This window comes from Ascaphus truei, chromosome 1 (assembly GCF_040206685.1).
Source record: "Ascaphus truei isolate aAscTru1 chromosome 1, aAscTru1.hap1, whole genome shotgun sequence".
In the NCBI taxonomy this organism is placed as follows: Eukaryota; Metazoa; Chordata; class Amphibia; order Anura; family Ascaphidae; genus Ascaphus; species Ascaphus truei.
In genome coordinates this window covers 397,625,204-397,645,203 of record NC_134483.1, presented here as the reverse complement: position 1 = coordinate 397,645,203, position 20,000 = coordinate 397,625,204, and the positions used below count along the sequence as shown (strand labels likewise).

The window sequence follows — 20,000 nt, the reverse complement described above, 5'->3', positions numbered from 1 at the left end:
TTGGAAGTTGTAAACAGAAAACCAACAAGTGGTCAGGTTATCATTATATGTAGATGCATTTTCCAAGACCAGGCAGGTGTCCTTGCTCTGAGAGATTGCAGTTCAATGCATTGGTTAAAAAACAAAGATCTCAACTCTTCAACTGCGTCTCCCCCCCTCTCGGTTTTCTGTTGTTTGTATTCCTTGGGTTAGTAGGGTTGACTCTCTGGGCCAGCCCGTAGCTGTAGAGCCTTGTGTCTCCAAGTATTCATTGAGAATGTGGCTCATATTAATGAAGTTAGTGTGTGTGCGTGCGTAATCAGACACCAATATAACATGAACCTTTTCATCCAAGATAATATATATAGATATATATTTTAACAGAGACAAAGATTTAAGATATTTGTAAGCAACACTACTTTATCAACTCCCAATAGTATTTGCACATTATGGGTGCAATACCGCTCATTTACAGCACTTATTGCTTCAGTCATACTCTTGACGTGTCTGTCATTTTGTCTAAAACTTTTAGATGACTTGTCACATTTCCTCACCCCCTAAAAAAATAAAATCTAGTCGTGGTAAATGATGATAAACTCCTTAGGCGCTGGGCGGCCCTACAAATCAAGGGGTTAGAATAATGAGAGCAGAATCGGCAATGCGTTGCAGAGCACACCCTTTCCTATTTTGTTTTATGTGATGAAGGAAACGGGCTGTTTTTACTTGGAACCGTGGGAGCAAGTTGGCAGATGTCTAAAAGGAATGACTGTGCATTAGCCAAGGTCCATTAGCACTCTTGGAGAGGCAAGTGGTTTCATTATCCTACCATTCATACAGTTTGAATGCGAGACCCTGCTCCTCTGCACATGTTCTTTTCACATTTTTGCTGTTCTTGTGTTTGCGATAGTTCAAATTCAGCACTTCATAATGTGCATGGGGGAATATCGGATTTGCTTTAAGCAGCAATCGGCAACAGGCAATTCAAATCAATCTTTTTATACCTGATCTACATGCATTTCATTTATTTGAAAGCCATTTAATAATGCTGCTGTTTTGTTTTTCCACTGTTCCTCGAATTGGCTTCACACGTGATTACAAAACATAAAGTAACAGTAAGCATAAGATAACTATAATGAGACCATAAAAGACATAATAAAAAAAATGAATAATATTATTCTTTAAAAAAAAAAAAAAATGTTAAATCGCAGAAGAGCCAATGTATAGCATTAAAAAAAGATACTACTGTCACCAACTTATGTCACCAATCTGTATGGACAGTAACCCAAACAGCCAGACCATAGCATCTGTATCAATGCTCTTTCTTCCAGGTGTATGTTTATCTCTATATAACACACAATGTGAATCCCCACCGGGGGGTCACAAGAGTTCCCGATTGTTTGCACTCGCACAGAGATGTAGAATGTGGATAGCGGGGTACAAGAGTACCAAGAGGACTCCACATCGCGTTTACATGAGAGCTATCATAGCTCATAGAGAAACTCCACTAAAATACAATTTTATTAACATATATGCAATACAGACATCTATTGTGAACTAACTTTATACGTATGTGAATAAAATTCCCTCGGTGAGATAGAAACGGCATGTACAACAAATACAAGGTGCACTAGGATAGTGTGCACCTATAGTATAAATGTAGTATGCCTCAAAATCCAATCCGAATGGAATAGGCGAATATTAGACACTTATCTTTGTCAATTTCAATAAAGGATGTAGTACAGCCACTCTGTGGCAATATATCACAATGGTTTGTAAAAAAATACACTGATGTACGTAGTGTGAGTATTTGTAGCTAGAGGATAAAAATCACATGAAGCTACAACGAGACTCATTGTCCAGCAGCTGATTCTGACAAATATGTAATGATGTAAAAGTAAGATGTGTGTGTGTGTGTATGTATATATATATACACACACACACACACACACACACACACACACACACACACACACACACACACACACACACACACTATCCATATCGGACATTGCCCATAGTTACATAGTAGATGAGGTTGAAAAAGGACGTACGTCCAAGTTCAACCTATGCTAAATTTAGACAACAGATACTTTATCCTATATCTATACTTACTTATTGATCCAGAGGAAGGCAAACAAAAAACCCCATTAAGGGGGAAAATTAATTCCTTCCTGATGCCAAGAATTGGCAATCGGATTAATCCCTGGATCAAAATCCTTCCCTTGTATACTTATTTGGTATATCCCTGTATACCTTTCCCATCTAAAAAGATGGCCAACCTTTTTTTGAACAAATCTATTGTATCTGCCATCACAGTCTCCATGGGTAATGAATTCCACATTTTAACTGCCCTTACTGTAAATAACCCTTTCCTTTGTTGCTGGTGAAATTTCCTTTCCTCCAACCTTAAGGGATGCCCCGAGTCCTTTGTACTGCCCGTGGAATAAATAGTTCTTTTGAAAGCTCCTTGTATTGTCCCTGAATATATTTGTATATAGTTATCATATCCCCTCTTAGACGCCTCTTTTCTAATGTAAATAAATCTAATTTAGCTAGCCTCTCCTCACAAGTTAGAATGTCCATCCCCTTTATTAATTTGGTGGCTCTTCTCTGCACTCTCTCTAGTTCCATAATGTCTTTTCTTAGGATTGGTGCCCAAAATTGTACTCCATATTCAAGGTGTGGTCTTACTAATGCTTTGTAAAGGGGCATAGTTATGTTTACTTCCCTTCCATCCATTGCCTGTTTGATGCAAGATAAGATCTTGTTTGCCTTTGCAGCTACTGCATGACATTGGGCACTATTGCTAAGCTTGCTGTCTACAAGCACTCCTAAATCCTTCTCCATCAAGGATTCCCCCAATATATCTCCATTTAATTTGTAAGTCGCCTTTTTATTCTTGCATCCCAAATGCATAACCTTAAATTTATAAGTATTAAACCTCATTTGCCATTTACCTGCCCACGTTTCCAGTCTCTCCAAGTCCTTCTGAAGAGAAATTACATCCTGCTCTGATTCTATTACCTTACACAATTTAGTATCATCAGCAAAGATGGAGACTTTGCTCTCGATCCCAACCTCTAGGTCATGAATAAACAAGTTAAAAAGCAGGGGTCCCAGTACCGATCCTTGAGGTACTCCACTCACGACTTTAGCCCAACCTGAAAAAGTTCCAGTTATGACAACCCTCTGTTGTCTGTCCTTTAACCAGTTTTCAATCCAGGTGCACATATTATTACTGAGTCCAATTTTCTTTATTTTGTACACCAACCTCTTGTGTGAAACCGTATCAAAAGCCTTTGCAAAATCTAAGTAGACCACATCAACTGCATTACCCTTGTCTAAATTCCTACTTACCTCCTCAAAGAAACAAATAAGGTTAGTTTGGCAAGATCTATCCTTCATAAATCCATGCTGACTATTACTAATAATTTTGTTTTCCATTAGGTATTCCTGAATATTATCCCGTATTAAACCTTCAAGTAGTTTCCCTACTATTGAAGTCATGCTTACAGGTCTGTAATTCCCCGGGTGTGATCTAGCTCCCTTTGTAAATATTGGCTCCACATCTGCTTTACGCCAATCTTGTGGTACTGAGCCTGTGGAAATGGAGTACTTGAATATTAAATATAATGGTTTTGCTATTACTGAGCTTAACTCCTTGAGAACTCTTGGATGTATGCCATCGGGGCCAGGTGCCTTATTTACTTTAATTTTTTTCAAGTCGCTTATGAACTTCTTCCTCAGTTAACCAATTGTTCATTAATATGGAGGTTGTGGCTTCCTCCTGTGGCGCTACTATTGAACTTGATTCTTCCCTGGTAAACACAGAGGCAAAGAATTTGTTTAATACCTCTGCTTTTTCCTTATCTCCAATAATCTGCCTACCCATCTCACACTGAAAGGGTCCTATATTTTCTTTTCTCATTTTTTTGTTATTATTGTACTTAAAGAACTTTTTAGGGTTGACCTTACTTTTTATTGCAATCCTTTTTTCATTATCCATTTTTGCTAATTTGATTGCCCTTTTGCAATTTTTGTTACATTCCTTATAATTCTGATACGATGTCTCTCTCCCTTCTGACTTAAAGAATCTAAACGCCTTCCTCTTCTTGTCCATTTCCTCCCCTACCTGTTTATTTAGCCACATTGATTTTGACTTATTTCTTTTATACTTATTACCCAAGGGTATACACTGATAAGTGTGCTTTTCTAACAATGTTTTAAAGACTGCCCATTTATCTTCTACATTTTTCCCTGCAAAAACATCATCCCATTGTATTACTACTAGATTAGACCTCAGTTTATTAAAATCTGCCTTTCTAAAGTTTAAAGTCTTTGTTGAACCCAAGTAATATGTTTTTTGATAATTTATTTCAAATGAGACCATGTTATGATCACTGTTACCCAAATGTTCCAGGACTTGAATATTTGTTATTACTTCTACATTGTTTGATATTAGCAAATCCAGTACTGCCCCTCTCCTGGTTGGTTCTTCAATAATTTGGGTCATATAATTATCTTTAAGCACCCCCAAAAACCTGTTTCCTTTTGTTGTAACGCTAATCTCATTGCCCCAGTCTATGTCTGAATAATTAAAATCCCCCATTATGCAAACATGACCCAGTTTTGATGCCTTCTCCATTTGCAAAAGTATTTTAGCTTCCTCAATCTCATCTCTCCATGAGCCTAGTCTCCCATAGGCCGTAGGTGTATTTCCAAAAAAAAGAGGCTAATTGATGTACCCTTTACTGCCTGTTGTAAATGGGTAACTCCATTTATTTTTAGGTTCGTATGCTTTGAGCGACCAATCTCTGTTAGATCTTGTGGTCTAAGGGAAGTTAGACTTTAGAATCATTAATTTATTCACTTTCTGACATAAGGGCTTGATGATTGGGCCAAATATGCAAAAGTCACATTACTGCCAGCATAGCCCAAGGAATTAGGGTACATTTTTATAATCCTTGTGGGGGGGGGGGGGGGGGGGGGAGGGAGGGGGGGATAGGGTAGCATTACATTAACATTTTATAGGCCGTTTTATAAAATTGCGTGGCAATGGGGCTTTTCTTGGCACTCTGCCATACATCTTGCCAGGGTCACTTCAAGCTTTACTTTAAAACACACAAAATTACAGCATTTGCAATGCTTTATACAGTATTTATACAGACGATTGTGTGTGAATATATTGTCCAGTATTACTTACTTTTCTTTCTCTTAAAACTGTTGTGTTTCATAGGCTGAGTTGCTGGCAAACCTCATTGAGTGTGTCACTTTTCTTATTCTTTCAAACACCGCCGCACATCATCGGTAATCCACGTGGGAGACTTTATTTTATGGGATTAATAAATTCAATTATTCCAAAGGGAACAAATGCATTTTATCCTTACCTCAGAATATATATATATATGTATATATAACATACACTGAGCAAAAAAATCCAACATTGCAGTGACTTGAGGCATAAAGCATCTTTTAGAAAAATATACCTGTAAACATTTTTCTTTGTGTTTTTTTTTTTAAAGGGGAAGCTCCTACAATTAGGTATTTTTGGATTTCTTTTCTTTCAAATCTCATCTGGTGAGCCAATGAGTGAGTTGAGAATTACTGTGATATGTGATTGACTACCAATGACAATACCCCATTAGTTAAAAAAAAAAAAAAAAAAAAGGAAATTGCGCCATGATATTCTTGATAATGTTTCATATTAATTTATGTAATGTTTAGCAGAGGGAATTGTTTCTTTATGAATACCCACAAAGTATGTTTCAATCAGTACTTCTAAAAATAGAAGATACCATATTAAATTATTAGGATCAGATCAGAAACTAAAGTCATTTGCAGAAAATAGAAAACAAATGGTTACAGATAATATGGACTCAAATAATGTAAATTGTTTTCAGCTCTAAGGTAATTTATAGTAGGAACTTTACAAATCCAGATCATGCAGTAGTGTAATCCCATATAAATTAATACCAGCAAAAGAAAAACTTTAGCACAGAAAAACTTTAGCCCTCACAACATCCCTACAAAGATTTTTTTATTTTATTTTTTCATTTAATAATGGTTTTCATAAAAATAGCAATATACCTTTACCAACATTAATATAGAATTCATAGAGTAATACTGAAAAGGTTACGTTGCCCGGCAAATAATGAGAAAATACACGTTACATAGACATTTGCAGCAGCGCACCGCTAATCCAATATTATTGTACAGCAAAAAGAGTGGTCCTAAAATACTTACGTAAATTTGAAAGATCTACTCCAGTCTCCCATAGTTTAATTACAAAGGCACCCTCATTCGACTAAAGCTGGTAGTGTGAAAGATCACATTTTAAAGAAAAAAATATGTTCTTCCATCCCTATACAAACTCCATCCCTATACGTGCTCCATCCCAATACGAACTCCATCACTATACGTGCTCCATCCATATACGTGCACCTGCTAAGTGCACTCTCAAAGCTTCACTTTTGAGTCCAACAGGTCCCATTTTTTTTCCTTTTATTCTTTCCACTCTTGGGATTATAAACTACACCCACCACTGATGTCACAGACTTCACTCACCTCCAACATCCCAGTCTGACTGGAACCACCGATCACACGAAGCCGCTGTTGATTGTGCCAACGCATTTCACCTGCAACATAACTGATCTCACTGGTGTATTTATGAACAAAGTCCATTGACCCACCGATGATGATGATGACGATAGTCCTTTACTCTACTTAAACCAAGAGCAAAGACTTATTAATTCCAATAAAAAATAAATCAATAACCGCAGAGAAAGATTTATACCTTCAATTACAATGTATTAAGAACCTCCAGATGTTGAAGTGTGTAGCCACACTGTGGCTCTCCACATTTTTGAGTATCATATTTATGTTCTAAAATTGGGCTCCTATAGAAAGTGAGTATCCTTGGACAGTCCTCTTTCATGAACCTATGTGAGACTGATTAATTAGTCCCTTCTCCGAGGCTGTATTCAAAATCTCATGCAGCTATCTTGTTTAAATCTGAACCTCTGCTTTCTAATAATCCATTTTCCTTATAACAATATTGCCACGTTTTTCTCATGGTTTTATTATGGCCTCATTGTGGCTTTGGAGGTCTTCCAATGCTTTTTGTTCCTTGATGTTTCAATTCCTCGGTCCATAGTAATCAAAATGTACAGGAGGAGATTCACTACCCTGCAGTGTGGGTTAACGCACTGCTATCCCATGTTAACTGATATTCAAGTTAATACGGGATCCGTGTGTGATAACCGGTACCGGGGATCAGTGGAACTCGCCCACAAATCTTCTTTTCTTGACAGATCAACACAAATGTGCGCGTTGACTGAACGACAAAGATGGGATATAGCCGTAATCCCTGTATCTTGATCAGCCTTAATGTGATTTGCATTTTCTTTATATAGATCCTCGAGTTTAGGAATGGCGAACTCCAGGCCTCAAGGGCCACCAACAGGTCAGGTTTTAAGGATATCTCTGCTTCAGCACAGGTGGCTGTCATTTTGATTGAACCACCTGTGCTGAAGCAGGGGGGTATCCTTAAAACATGACCTGTTTGGTGGCACTTGAAGACTGGAGTCGTTCACTCCTGCTCCAGTATATCTTAATTCAAGCTACAATTGCCCTCGAGTCTTCCGATTTGGAATTGTCCTGCATACTCAGACATCTTTCTGGACATTGCTCCTTACCAGAATACATTTTATGTAGTGTTAAATGACGGGCAAGAAGTATTTAACAATAGAAAGGTTATTACCATTGAATGTACGTATACAGGTAGGTCCTTTACGTCTCAAGGATGTCTTCTTTCTACCCCCTTTGTATCTAAAGCTCTCTCCCGCCTTAAACCTTTCTCACTTTCTGCCCCACACCTCTGGAATGCCCTTCCCCTCAATACCCGACTAGACCCCTCGCTATCCACCTTTAAGACCCACCTTAAGACACATCTGCATAAAGAAGCATATGAATAGCACTGGATAATCATGGACACATGATACATAAAGCTTGGCCCCCTGCAGACGCACTTACTAGAATTCCCTCCTACTGTCTCTGTACGTTCTCCCTACCTACCAATTAGATTGTAAGCTCCTCGGAGCAGGGACTCCTCTTCCTTAATGTTACTTTTACAGTATGTCTGAAGCACTTATTCCCATTACCTGTTATTTATATTATTTGTTATTTATATGATATGTATTACTACTGTGAAGCGCTATGTACATTTATGGCGCTACAGTATATAAATAAAGACATACAATACAATACTTATGAGGTATACATGTATGACATTCACGTGATGCATATCATAGTTGACCTCATTCTCCTCACTTTATTATTATTTATTTGTAAAGTTCCAATATATTCTGCAGAGCGGCAAAAGGTACAGAGTTATGTATGTTACATGACCACAATAACAGACTAAATATGGACAATAGGACACAAAAGGCTGCGCTTATAGTCCCGGCGACAGCGACGCGATGATGCATCAAAACAAATGCATTGAAGCCGTCGCGTGCGCTTATAGTAGGAGCGGTGCGGCGGCTTGGTCGTGATCGCTGCTAGTCAATTCAATTTGATTTTTTCAGCGACTGCAGTGTGACGTCAGTGTCACCGGGACTATAAGCGCTGTCTAAGGTAAAGATGCTGCTCATTGTGGGACGGAGTAAGCCTAAGGGTGGAGTATGGCAAGCCTCACAGCTGATCCCATTAAGGTTTGGGGGGGTGGATGTTTGGGGTGTTAGCGTGGCCTTTGGTCCAGCTGCACAGCTCGTCCCAATAGTGTTGGAGGGGGCATGGTGGATGTTAGGGGTATGCCAGATAGGCTTCCTTAAAAAGGTGAGTTTTCAGGGAGATGTAAGCATTGTAAATGTCCCTATACTGGGGTAGGGTCGGATGGTACGTGGTAGGGAATTCAGAGAGAGATACAGTGGGTTTTTTGCTTATGCTGTAGCGCTTTGCTTATATCTCTGTTTGCATTATTTAGGTTTTTCTGCAGTTCTTCTACAAATTAACATAGTGAAAATTCTTAGCCATGTAACCTCTGCTCTTTTAGTATTTATTTGAAAATGTAATATATGTTTATCACATTATCAAAATGATGGCAAAAAGCTGCACTCTGCATTACACCTAGTCTTAAGTTTCAGCAAATGTCAAACTTCAGGCGCGGAGCAAAACTTAAAAAAATATTGCTGTAGCCATTCCTGTAGTACTGACATGCAGCTCTGAGCAGAATAATTACGCCCATCCCTATGAGTCCAGCACAATTCCTTATATACTGTACACCTCTGAATGAGACCACTACTGGCAGTTTGTACAACATAACATGCAGTGAAGATCATCCCAAACTGATCAGTTGTAAAACCATCCTTATTAGTTCAACCAAGCAATTGGCACCGTTCTCGGGTATCTCCTAGGATTACCGATGTCTAGGATGTATGCATGGCTATTCCATTTTCTTTTTAAAATAATCACGTTCCTTTATGAATAAGAATGCGCTGTTGATTTGGTCATTTAAAAGATGAGTAGTTTTCCCCTTTGTTAAGAGAAACTGATAGTGCTAGACTGCATACATCTCCAGTAACGTTACTAAATCTTTGTTGCAAATATGTACTGCGAGTGTCATTTTTTTGTCATCTAGAATAGTCAGTTATTTAGCACTAGGGAGCACAATTCTGAGATGGCGAAATACTGTAGCTGCAATATCATTGGCATGCCTGATGGTACAATATCTCGGATGGTAGACTTTTTGAGCTGAGGTTATGTTGTTCTAAAGGCTGACTCATGTCTATTTCTGTCTGACCTTGACAGCGTTATGTGTTAAAACATTGTCTAGGGGTGACCATAACTATTACACTGCTTCAGAGGTTAGATTGCCGTGCAGTCATTTCTTGGTTTCCCAGCACTGAAAGGGTTGTAAGTAAAAAGGAGAGAGTGAAATTTCAAGGGCAGTGTTCAGACCACTGCATGGGCTGTGAAGTGGCATTGGGTGTTAAGTGCCACGCGTGCATAATTCATGTGCAGCTATTAGCGTCCATGACAGAGGACTTCGATTGTGTTCTTGCATTGCAGTGCCTAGTGACTTGAAAGGTGTTGAAGAGAGATATGTGCATGGACAATAGGTTTCAATCAAAAGATCCAGACAAGGTTTTAAGTAATGGAGGCTGGAGCTCTCTTGTTTTTTATTTATTTTTCTGCATGTATACCTTTTTCAGTTCTGCATGCAGCAGAACATTCTAATAATTCACACTCCATTCACATACAGTAGGCCTGTTAGCTCACGAGTATGACAGAACATGCATGCATCCACTAAAGATACAGTAGATAGACTGAAAGGAAACAAAATAGTACTATTTCAGTGAGAGTTGTATACAGTACAGTATGCATGGGAGCAACTGTGGTAAAGAAATGAAAAAAGCTATTTGCATATAGGATCAAGGGATTTGTGGAATACAAAACCGTACATAAAGTGTGAGCTTGGGTTCTAGAGACGATAGTCAATCCGCTACAGTAATGACCCATATCTATCTTTTTCTGATTCTATATTTTTAGAGTATCGGGAACTTTACCTTTAGGGTTAAAGTAAAATTAAGCACTGCATTTCCATATGGTGTGTTAACGATGTTATTTAACCTGTGTGAAGCCTTCTTGTGATCTTTGTCTGTAAAATATTTTCTTTCATGGAATTCCGTCTTTAAGCTGATAGACTTGCATTTGAAATGTATTTTTATTGCACAGTTACACCTTCTTATAATGCTTTTCCAGGGTAAAAATAATGTGATTGCTACTATTATAATAGCACAGATAATCCACCGTAATCAGCAGTTGCTTTCCTGGTTGTTGCTCTGGAGAAGTGGAACATACTGTACAGTATAATATACTACTGCTCCTTCTTATTGATACAATGTCCTAAAAAGTATGAGAAAACTGGTGCCTTGTGACACATTAGTCTTCAAGTACCGTTCTCCATGGCTAGACCCATTTTTTGGGGGGAGGGAGTATCTTTCTATGCTGTTAATATCAATCTTTTGAATTTCATAGTAACATAGTAGATGAGGTTTAAAAGAGACATACATCCATCAAGTTCAACCTATGCTAAATTTAGACGACACATACTTATCCTATATTTGTACTTGCAGTATATTGATGCAGAGAAAGACAAACAAATAATCCCACTGAATTGTCATTTAATGATATCTCATCAGGGGGGAAATAAACTCCTTCCTGACTTCAAATATTGGCAATCAAATTACTCCATGGCTCAAGATCCTTCCCATGTTTACTTATTTGGTATATCCCTGTATACCTTTCCTTTCTAAAAAGATGTCCAACCTTTTTTTAAAGATATCTATTGTATCTGCCATCACAATCTCCATGGGTAATGAATTCCACATTTTAACTGCTCTTACTGTAAAGGTCCCTTTCCTTTGTTCCTGGTGAAATCTCCTTTCCTCCAACCTTTAAGGGATAACACTGTGTCATTTGTACTGCCCTTGGTATGAATAGTTCTTTTGAAAGCTCCTTGTATTGTCCCTTAATAGAGTATCGTTCTCATATCCCCTTTTAGACGCCTCTTTTCTAAAGCAAACAAATCTAATTTAACTAGCCTCTCATAAATCAGATGATTTATTAATTTGGTGGCTCTTCTCTGCATTCTAATTCCATAATGACTTTTTTTAGGATTGGTGCCCAAAATTGTACTCCATATTCAAGGTGTGATCTTACTAATGCTTTATATAGGAGCATGATTATGTTTACTTCCCTTCCATCCATTGCCCGTTTAGTGCAAGGTAAGATTGTGTTGGTCTTTGCAGTTACTGCATTAATTTGGGCACTATTGCTAAGTCTGCTGTCTACAAGCACTCCTAAATCCTTCTCCATCAAGGATTCTCCTAATTTATCCCCATTTAATTTGTAAATTGCCTGTTTGTTCTTGTCTTCCAAATGCATGACCTTACATTTATCAGTATTAAACTTCATCTGCCATTTACCTGCCCAAGTTTCCAGTCTCTCCAAGTCTTTCTGGAGAGAAATTACATCCTGCTCTGATTCTATTACCTTACACAATTTAGTGTCATCAGCAAAGATGGAGACTTTGCCCTTTATGCCAACTTCAAGGTCATTAATAAATTAAAAAGCAGGGGTCCCAGTATCGATCCCTGAGGTACCCCACTCACAACTTTAGCCCAGCCTGAAAAAGTTCCATTTATAACAAGCCTCTGTTGTCTGTCCTTCAACCAGTTTTCAATCCAGGTGCAAATATTTTTACTGAGTCCAATTTTCTTTATTTTGTACACTAACCTCTTGTGTGAAACCGTATCAAAAGCCTTTGCAAAATCTAAGTAGACCACATCAACTGCATTACCCAATTCTACATTCCTACATACCTCCTCAAATAAACTAATAAGATTAGTTTGGCATGATCTATCCTTCATAAATCCATGCTGACTATTATTAATAATTTTGTTCTCCATTAGGTATTCCTGAATATTATCCCGTATTAAACCTTCAAGTAGTTTCCCTACTATTGAAGTCAGGCTTACAGGTCTGTAATTTCCTGGTTGTGATCTAGCTCCCTTTTTAAATATCGGCACCACATCTGCTTTACGCCAATCTTGTGGTACTGAGCCTGTGGAAATGGAGTCCTTGAATATTAAATATAATGGTTTGGCTATTACTGAGCTTAACTCCTTGAGAACTCTTGGATGTATGCCATCGGGGCCAGGTGCCTTATTTACTTTAATTTTTTCAAGTCGCTTATGAACTTCTTCCTTAGTTAACCAATTGTTCATTAATGTGGAGGTTGTGGCTCCTCCTGCGGCACTACTATTGAACTTGATTCTATAACTTGATAAATCTAATTTAGCTAGCCTCTCCTTATAAGTTAGAATGTCCATCCCCTTTATTAATTTGCAGGCTCTTCTCTGCACTCTCTCTAGTTCCATAATGTCTTTTCTTAGGATTGGCGCCCAACATTGTACTCCATATTCAAGGTGTGGTCTTACTAATGCTTTGTAAAGGGGCATAATTATGTTTACTTCCCTTCCATCCATTGCCTGTTTGATGCAAGATAAGATCTTGTTTGCCTTTGCAGCTACTGCATGACATTGGGCACTACAGTATTGCTTAGCCTGCTATCTACAAGCACTCCTAAATCCTTCTCCATCAAGGATTCCCCCAATATATCTCCATTTAATTTGTAAGTTGCCTTTTTATTCTTGTATCCCAAATGCATAACCTTACATGTATCTGTATTAAACCTCATCTGCCATTTACCTGCCCACATTTCCAGTCTCTCCAAGTCCTTCTGAAGAGAAATTACATCCTGCTCTGATTCTATTACCTTACACAATTTAGTATCATCAGCAAAGATGGAGACTTTGCTCTCGATCCCAACCTCAAGGTCATTAATAAACAAGTTAAAAAGCAGGGGTCCCAAGTACCGATCCCTGAGGTACTCCACTCACAACTTTAGCCCAACCTGTAAAAGTTCCATTTATGATAACCCTCTGTTGTCTGTCCTTTAACCAGTTTTCAATCCAGGTGCATATATTATTACTGAGTCCAACTTTCTTTATTTTGTACACCAACCTCTTGTGTGAAACCGTATCAAAAGCCTTTGCAAAATCTAAGTAGACCACATCAACTGCATTACCCAGGTCTACATTCCTACATACCGCCTCAAATAAACTAATAAGATTAGTTTGGCATGATCTATCCTTCATAAATCCATGCTGACTATTACTAATAATTTTGTTCTCCATTAGGTATTCCTGAATATTATCCCGTATTAAACCTTCAAGTAGTTTCCCTACTATTGAAGTCAGGCTTACAGGTCTGTAATTAACCGGTTGTGAATTATTTTTGTAATGTTTGTTCCGTTTTCTGTGCAGTACATCTAAATACATTTTGGTGGGGATTGCTGCTAACCAGAAACGGTGTATAGAAAAATAAAATGTTCCAACTATATTGCCCCTTAATTAGGAGTTGTGGAACACCTTGCTAAGGAATGACAGAGCTGTTTAATTAACGTGTCTCCTTTCTAGAAGCCTAGTTCACGGATTGCCCGCCCAATCACATTATCTGTTTGGTAAGCCCTTGGTTATTCACAGAGCAGGAAAAATGAACTTTCCCATTTGCCAGGGTAACTGCATTACCTCCTTCTTGTCCACTTCACCTGCTCAAGTAAATAACTCTGCTGCCTGTAAATTCACCTTGGCAGGATCTGCAATCATAACACTTTATTTTACACCTGCAGGACACCTCTTTCCTTCCTCACATGCCGCAGCCTTGGCAATTTCACATTTTCCTCTTCCTAATGAAGAAACATGTTGTTCTGCTAATTTAATAAAAGTGCACAGTAAAATAGAGGCAGAAAAATAAAGTCCGCTGATTTGTTTTATTGGAATATTGTTTTTGTTTTGTAAGCTAGTTATCACTGTCCGTTGAACCACTCGATAATCATTGTAATAGTATGTGGACCGTCTTTACAAAACACAAGGGGGATATACGCAAATTTGTGGGTGCAACAAACATTATTTAGGGTGTGTGCTCTTTGTTTAATAGTTGCCAGTTGGTGCTTACAATATACAGAGATGCCTGCAAACTGTCACAAGTATAATATGCATGTAACGTGCTTGTCCTTATTAATAATAATTATAAAAATAGAAAAATAAAACACTGCCACATTCTTGGCTTTGAGAATATTCATTTTAATTTGTATTGATGACCATTTAAAGCCTTGTTATGATTAACACAGAGAGAGAACATGTGTGTACAATAATTAGCACAGTTTATCAGGATACCCTCCTGCATATTTAACACAATATACACCAGCCATCTATCTGTGAGTTATCACTAGGTACTAGTTCTCAGATGAAGGGTCCCCAATTAGACAGTAACAAATCAATGGGAAGGATGCTTCCCCCTGGCCTAATTACCATCTTGGTTAAATAACTAAGCCTGTAGAGATTTATGAATTTATTTTGGCATTACCTTTGTCTTCCTCTTATTACATTAACAGTACCACAAAAATGAATGGCATTGGGAAAAGTGCAGCTGTTTGTGCTGAAAATAGTATCACAGACCTTTTTTAATTTGAATAAATCATGAAACTGGGTCTTCAGATGGCTCTCAGCATTGATCTCATAATAGACCTCTTTAAATATTAATTTTGCTACTGAATTTTGTATGTCAAGTATTTTGCATGGAAGACGCTCATTAAGGAAGAGACATACTTATTTAGTTAAACGAATAAGACACTGCTCATTCATTACAGCGAGAGACCATGTGCAGATGTAGAGTACACAGAAGATGTTTTCATGTTGCACATTACAGAAGGTTTAACAATCCCTCTTTTAGAATGTTCTATGACTATTTGTAGTATGTGAGTCAGACGCATCATCTGAAAGCCCTTTTCTAGGTACTGTCAGCTCCTTTCTAGTTGTAACTGTTTCCTATACATTTTACAGTTTCCCATATTACATTTTCGGTGGATGTAATGTGATTCTTGTCCTTCCCTTTTCATGTTGCAGTGTAGAGGTCTGTTTGTACTGTGGGCCATGATTAAGAATAAAAGAGTTTATTTTCCCAAAACTTTGAGGGCCTGAAAAATCATACATTAAACACTTAGGGGCTTAGTCGACATCAATGAGGAATTTCAACCGAAAACAGCCGCTTTGGCCGATATAGAATATGGCCCTTGGGTTCTCCATTCATAATTCTGTGTGTAATGATTTTAAGCAGTTGCGTCTGACTGCACCGGAACGATTTTCCCTCCATTAGATTTTTATACAACCACTATTCATGGTTACTGTAGATACAGTAGGTTAGTGTTAAATGTTTCTTTATATACAAAAGCTACCAAATTTATGGAAGGCTAAATTGGAGCAATATTTTCATAACAACGCAATATTGGAATGCGTTATCCGACGCCTGAATGCGTTATCAGACGCCTGAATGCGTTATCCGACGCTCACCGCCACTGATTAACATGGGACTCACTTTACCACGGTTTCACTATCCAACGCTACTTCCAGAACGGATTCCGTTGGATAACTGAGGACTGCCTGTAGTTTGGGTTATTTTAACCAACTTGTTGTGCTCTATACAGTTTTTCTTGACCCACTTGTGCTTCTGTATAGATCTTTGCAAACCAGGGCTCTCCTTGTGTAAAATGGGGCATTGGGTACATTTATTTTATATATGTAGAATATTTTCAGAGACGTGATCGGTTCATAAATACATTTTTAAAGGGAAGTTTTAATTACTTTAAACTTTACGATCAAGGTTTTTTCTTGTGTGAAGGAAGGGAAGAGAATCTGCAGTTTCCAGAACATAAAAAAGGAAAATGATGATAAAATGGTTTGGGAAGCCTATTTACAAAGGTAGATATTATTTAAAGACATCCCAACTGTCATAGCAATAAATAGTGTGTCAGGATAGCCCAGGGAGTCAGTGGTTTTCAACCTTTTTTTTGGTTGGGGAACCCTAGAGTTCGATTTTGAAATTCTGGGGAACCCCAACCCTCACCCTGTCTCTCGCCCCTCATCCCTGTTGCCCCGCCTCTTCCCCCAATCACCCCGCCTCTTCCCCCAATCGCCCCGCCTCTTCCCCCAATCGCCCCGCCTCTTCCCCCAATCGCCCCGCCTCTCACCCCGTCCTCCCCCCTCACTCTCCCCCTTACGTGCTCTTTCCTCACACACTCCCCCTTGCGCTCGTGCACACTCTCCCACTTACACACATACTTTCACACTCTCCCACTCCCACACTCTCCCACTTACACACACTCCCACTTACACCCACACATACATACATACTCTCCCATTCAGACACTACCGTGTCCACACACTCTCCCACTTACACACACACTCCTACTCCCACATTCCCACTTATACCCACACATACATACTCTCCCACTCACACACACTCTCACTCACACACACTCCCACTCACACACACTCACACCCACACATACATACTCTCCCATTCACACACTACCGTGTACACACACTCTCCCACACACTCCCGCACACACACACTCTCACACTCTCTCACACTCACACACTCCCACTTAAACCCACATATACATACATACTCTCCCACTCACACACACCCGTGTACATACGCACTCCCACTCTCACACACTCCCTCTTACACCCAAACATACATACTCTCCCACTCGCACACACACTCCCATGTACACACACACACACACAGACACACATACTCTGCCACTTACACACACACTCTCTCTCTCACACACACTCCCACTTACGCGCACACACACACACACACACACACACACCTGGACCTCCTATCTGGACCGTTCAGGAGTGAAGCTCTTGGAATGTGTCACCTTTCTCCTTCGTAAGGTACTTCAAATGAGTTAATATTTACCCGTACTCCGTTACAATATATATTTATCCCACTGCCACCACCAAAGATAAGGCAAAAACTATATTTCCCAGGCTCTTATGGTCCCTATTTATTATGAAAATGATGCACTTAACACAAACATCTGTTGTAAAATGTGTCCAAAAATATAAATTACTCTTTACAAAGCATGCAACAGTTAAATAAGAGCCCAAAGTGTTGCTTATTAAAGTTCAGCTTTAATATACAAAAATACTGTACTTAGGTTACAGGAAATATTTTTACAAGAACATAGTTATAATACCGTAAATGCAGACAATTTAATAAAAATAATAAGGATACACAAAGAATCTAACTTACGTTATCGTCTAACATTAATCAGAGCTTTTCCCAAAGGGCGTTGAGTGGAAATTGAGATGTCACGTGTTCCAGCTTGGACATTCCCTTAGTCTAGATCAGGGGTCTGCAACCTCTCAGGGAAGAATAGCCATTTTATAAAAAATGTCTTTGTTCAATATGTTCCGAGAGCCGCAACACATGCATGAATATTACACCCCCACAAACACATACATATACTGTACACACACTAATATCTATATACTGTATAAGCATTAACATACACCAAACTTACTTAAATCAGAATTGGGGAAAGGAAAAAATATGTGGGGGAGTAAAATGCATCTCACTATAAGTCCCTTTATTTAGTTTTTTTTTATTGTTTTTCTGTGCAAACGCCCCACACCCCAAATACACATCCACTACCCCCCCAAATACACATCCACTACCCCCCCAAATACACATCCACTACCCCCCCAAATACACATACACTATCCCCCCCAAATACACATACACTACCCCCCCAAATACACTCCCCCCTCCCAAATACACACACTATCCCCTCCCAAATACACACACTATCCCCTCCAAATACACATACAATATCACCCCCCCAAATACACATAAACTATCCCCCCATATATACATACACTCCCCCCCAAATACACACACACACACACACACACTACCCTCCCAAATACACACACACACACACACACACTACCCTCCAAATACACACACATTACCCCCACAAATACATATATACATGCACATACATTTCCACTGGGCCTCTCTCCCTCACTGTTCTGGCAGAGGGGGGGGGGGACGACTACGAAACGCGTAGGAATTGTAGCAATATAGTGCAAGCTTTGCATTTATTTGGACATACAAGGAATACACTTGCTACATTCAGTGTGCGGCTATATACAATACTTTTGATTGTTCATTCGGCGGGTCGCAATATTCAGCGACAGAACCTGCCACATCATCGGTAGATACCGAAGCTCTGGCACGTGTAATCAGCATTTGCCGTCAGTGTGGGGGGGACCACGCAATAGCACTCACACCGCGGGAAGCCCAGCAGACCAGCACTGATACCATTTATATCAGGAGTCGATGGTTTGTGTAGAGGAGATCCTGGACATTCCATCCGGTACAGCCTGTGGGTTCGGACGATCTGTGCGGGATTTTGCTGTAGATGCCATTGTGGTAACATGTCACCCTCTTTTATCCTTATCCTGATGTACGTGCAATTCTCACCTGCTCACTGAATATTTCATTACATTTTTATATATACTATAATATGAGATTTTGCACGTTTTTTTTTTTTTCCTCCCCATCCTCTTAATATACGCGCCTGGGTTTTAAATAGAATTTTATTTGTGTAATCGCAATGGTTGCAAATATCTATTCGTTATTCTTGTGAATTACTGTCAGGCCCAGGATTTCATATTTAATAACTTTACCCAATCCTGTGTAGTTATCTTGGCTGACCCCCCTGATATTTCCAGATCCCATTCAGGAATCTCATTCAAGGTACATTTAAAAGGGTCCTGTTTATTCTAATGTCATGACAGCCATATTTCAGTCCCCCACTTGCAACACCAGATATCCTTTATCCTTGGATCAGCACGTAAAACTGGATATGGACAGCGTTTGTCCTGCTATAAAACAAGTAATGTATTTTTAAAACCATTTGTGACCAATGTTAACCTCTCTTGTGCCATATTGACTAAAATACTTAATCAATTCTGCCATATGCATTACAACTTTTTTTATTATATTTATGTAAATTAACATATATTAAAATATATCATCAGAAACTCTCGTGTAAATTATTAGGCCTAATATTCCTCTGAACATTAATTATATGGTCTTAATTAAACGTTATAGCAATGCAGATCTTCCAGAGTGCCTACTTAAGGCAGGTGGCCTGAAATACGTACAAACTCAATCCCACTAGAAGACTACTTCCAACGATTTAACCCCATTTACAGAAGACATGGTCTGCTTTCCATAATATGTCTTCGTAAGTACGGCAGTGCGACGCCTTCCAGACCTTGTTGGATCACCTATCTGTATTGCCTCTTCTGACTGGCTTAGTAAACCTCCCCCATAATACTTTGCAGAACTACTGTTTACCATCTGTCCTCTAATGATGATTAAATGACGTGAGTCCGTATTCCAGTGGTTCCTTTGAACGATGTTAAGCACAGGTTACCATAAAGCAGTACTGCTTTGCTAAGCGAGTTCCAATGAAAGGAAAATGGCTTCCTCAGGAAATGCTGCATTAACAATAAGGTGTACCCTTGCAA

The 20,000-nt window shown here is 38.9% G+C and overlaps 1 protein-coding gene across 1 annotated transcript in view; it reads left to right on the top strand.

Moving 5' to 3' along the window:
• The window catches only part of RAPGEF2 (Rap guanine nucleotide exchange factor 2), a 319,916-nt gene that overhangs the window by 256,093 nt on the left and 43,823 nt on the right, over positions 1 to 20,000 (top strand).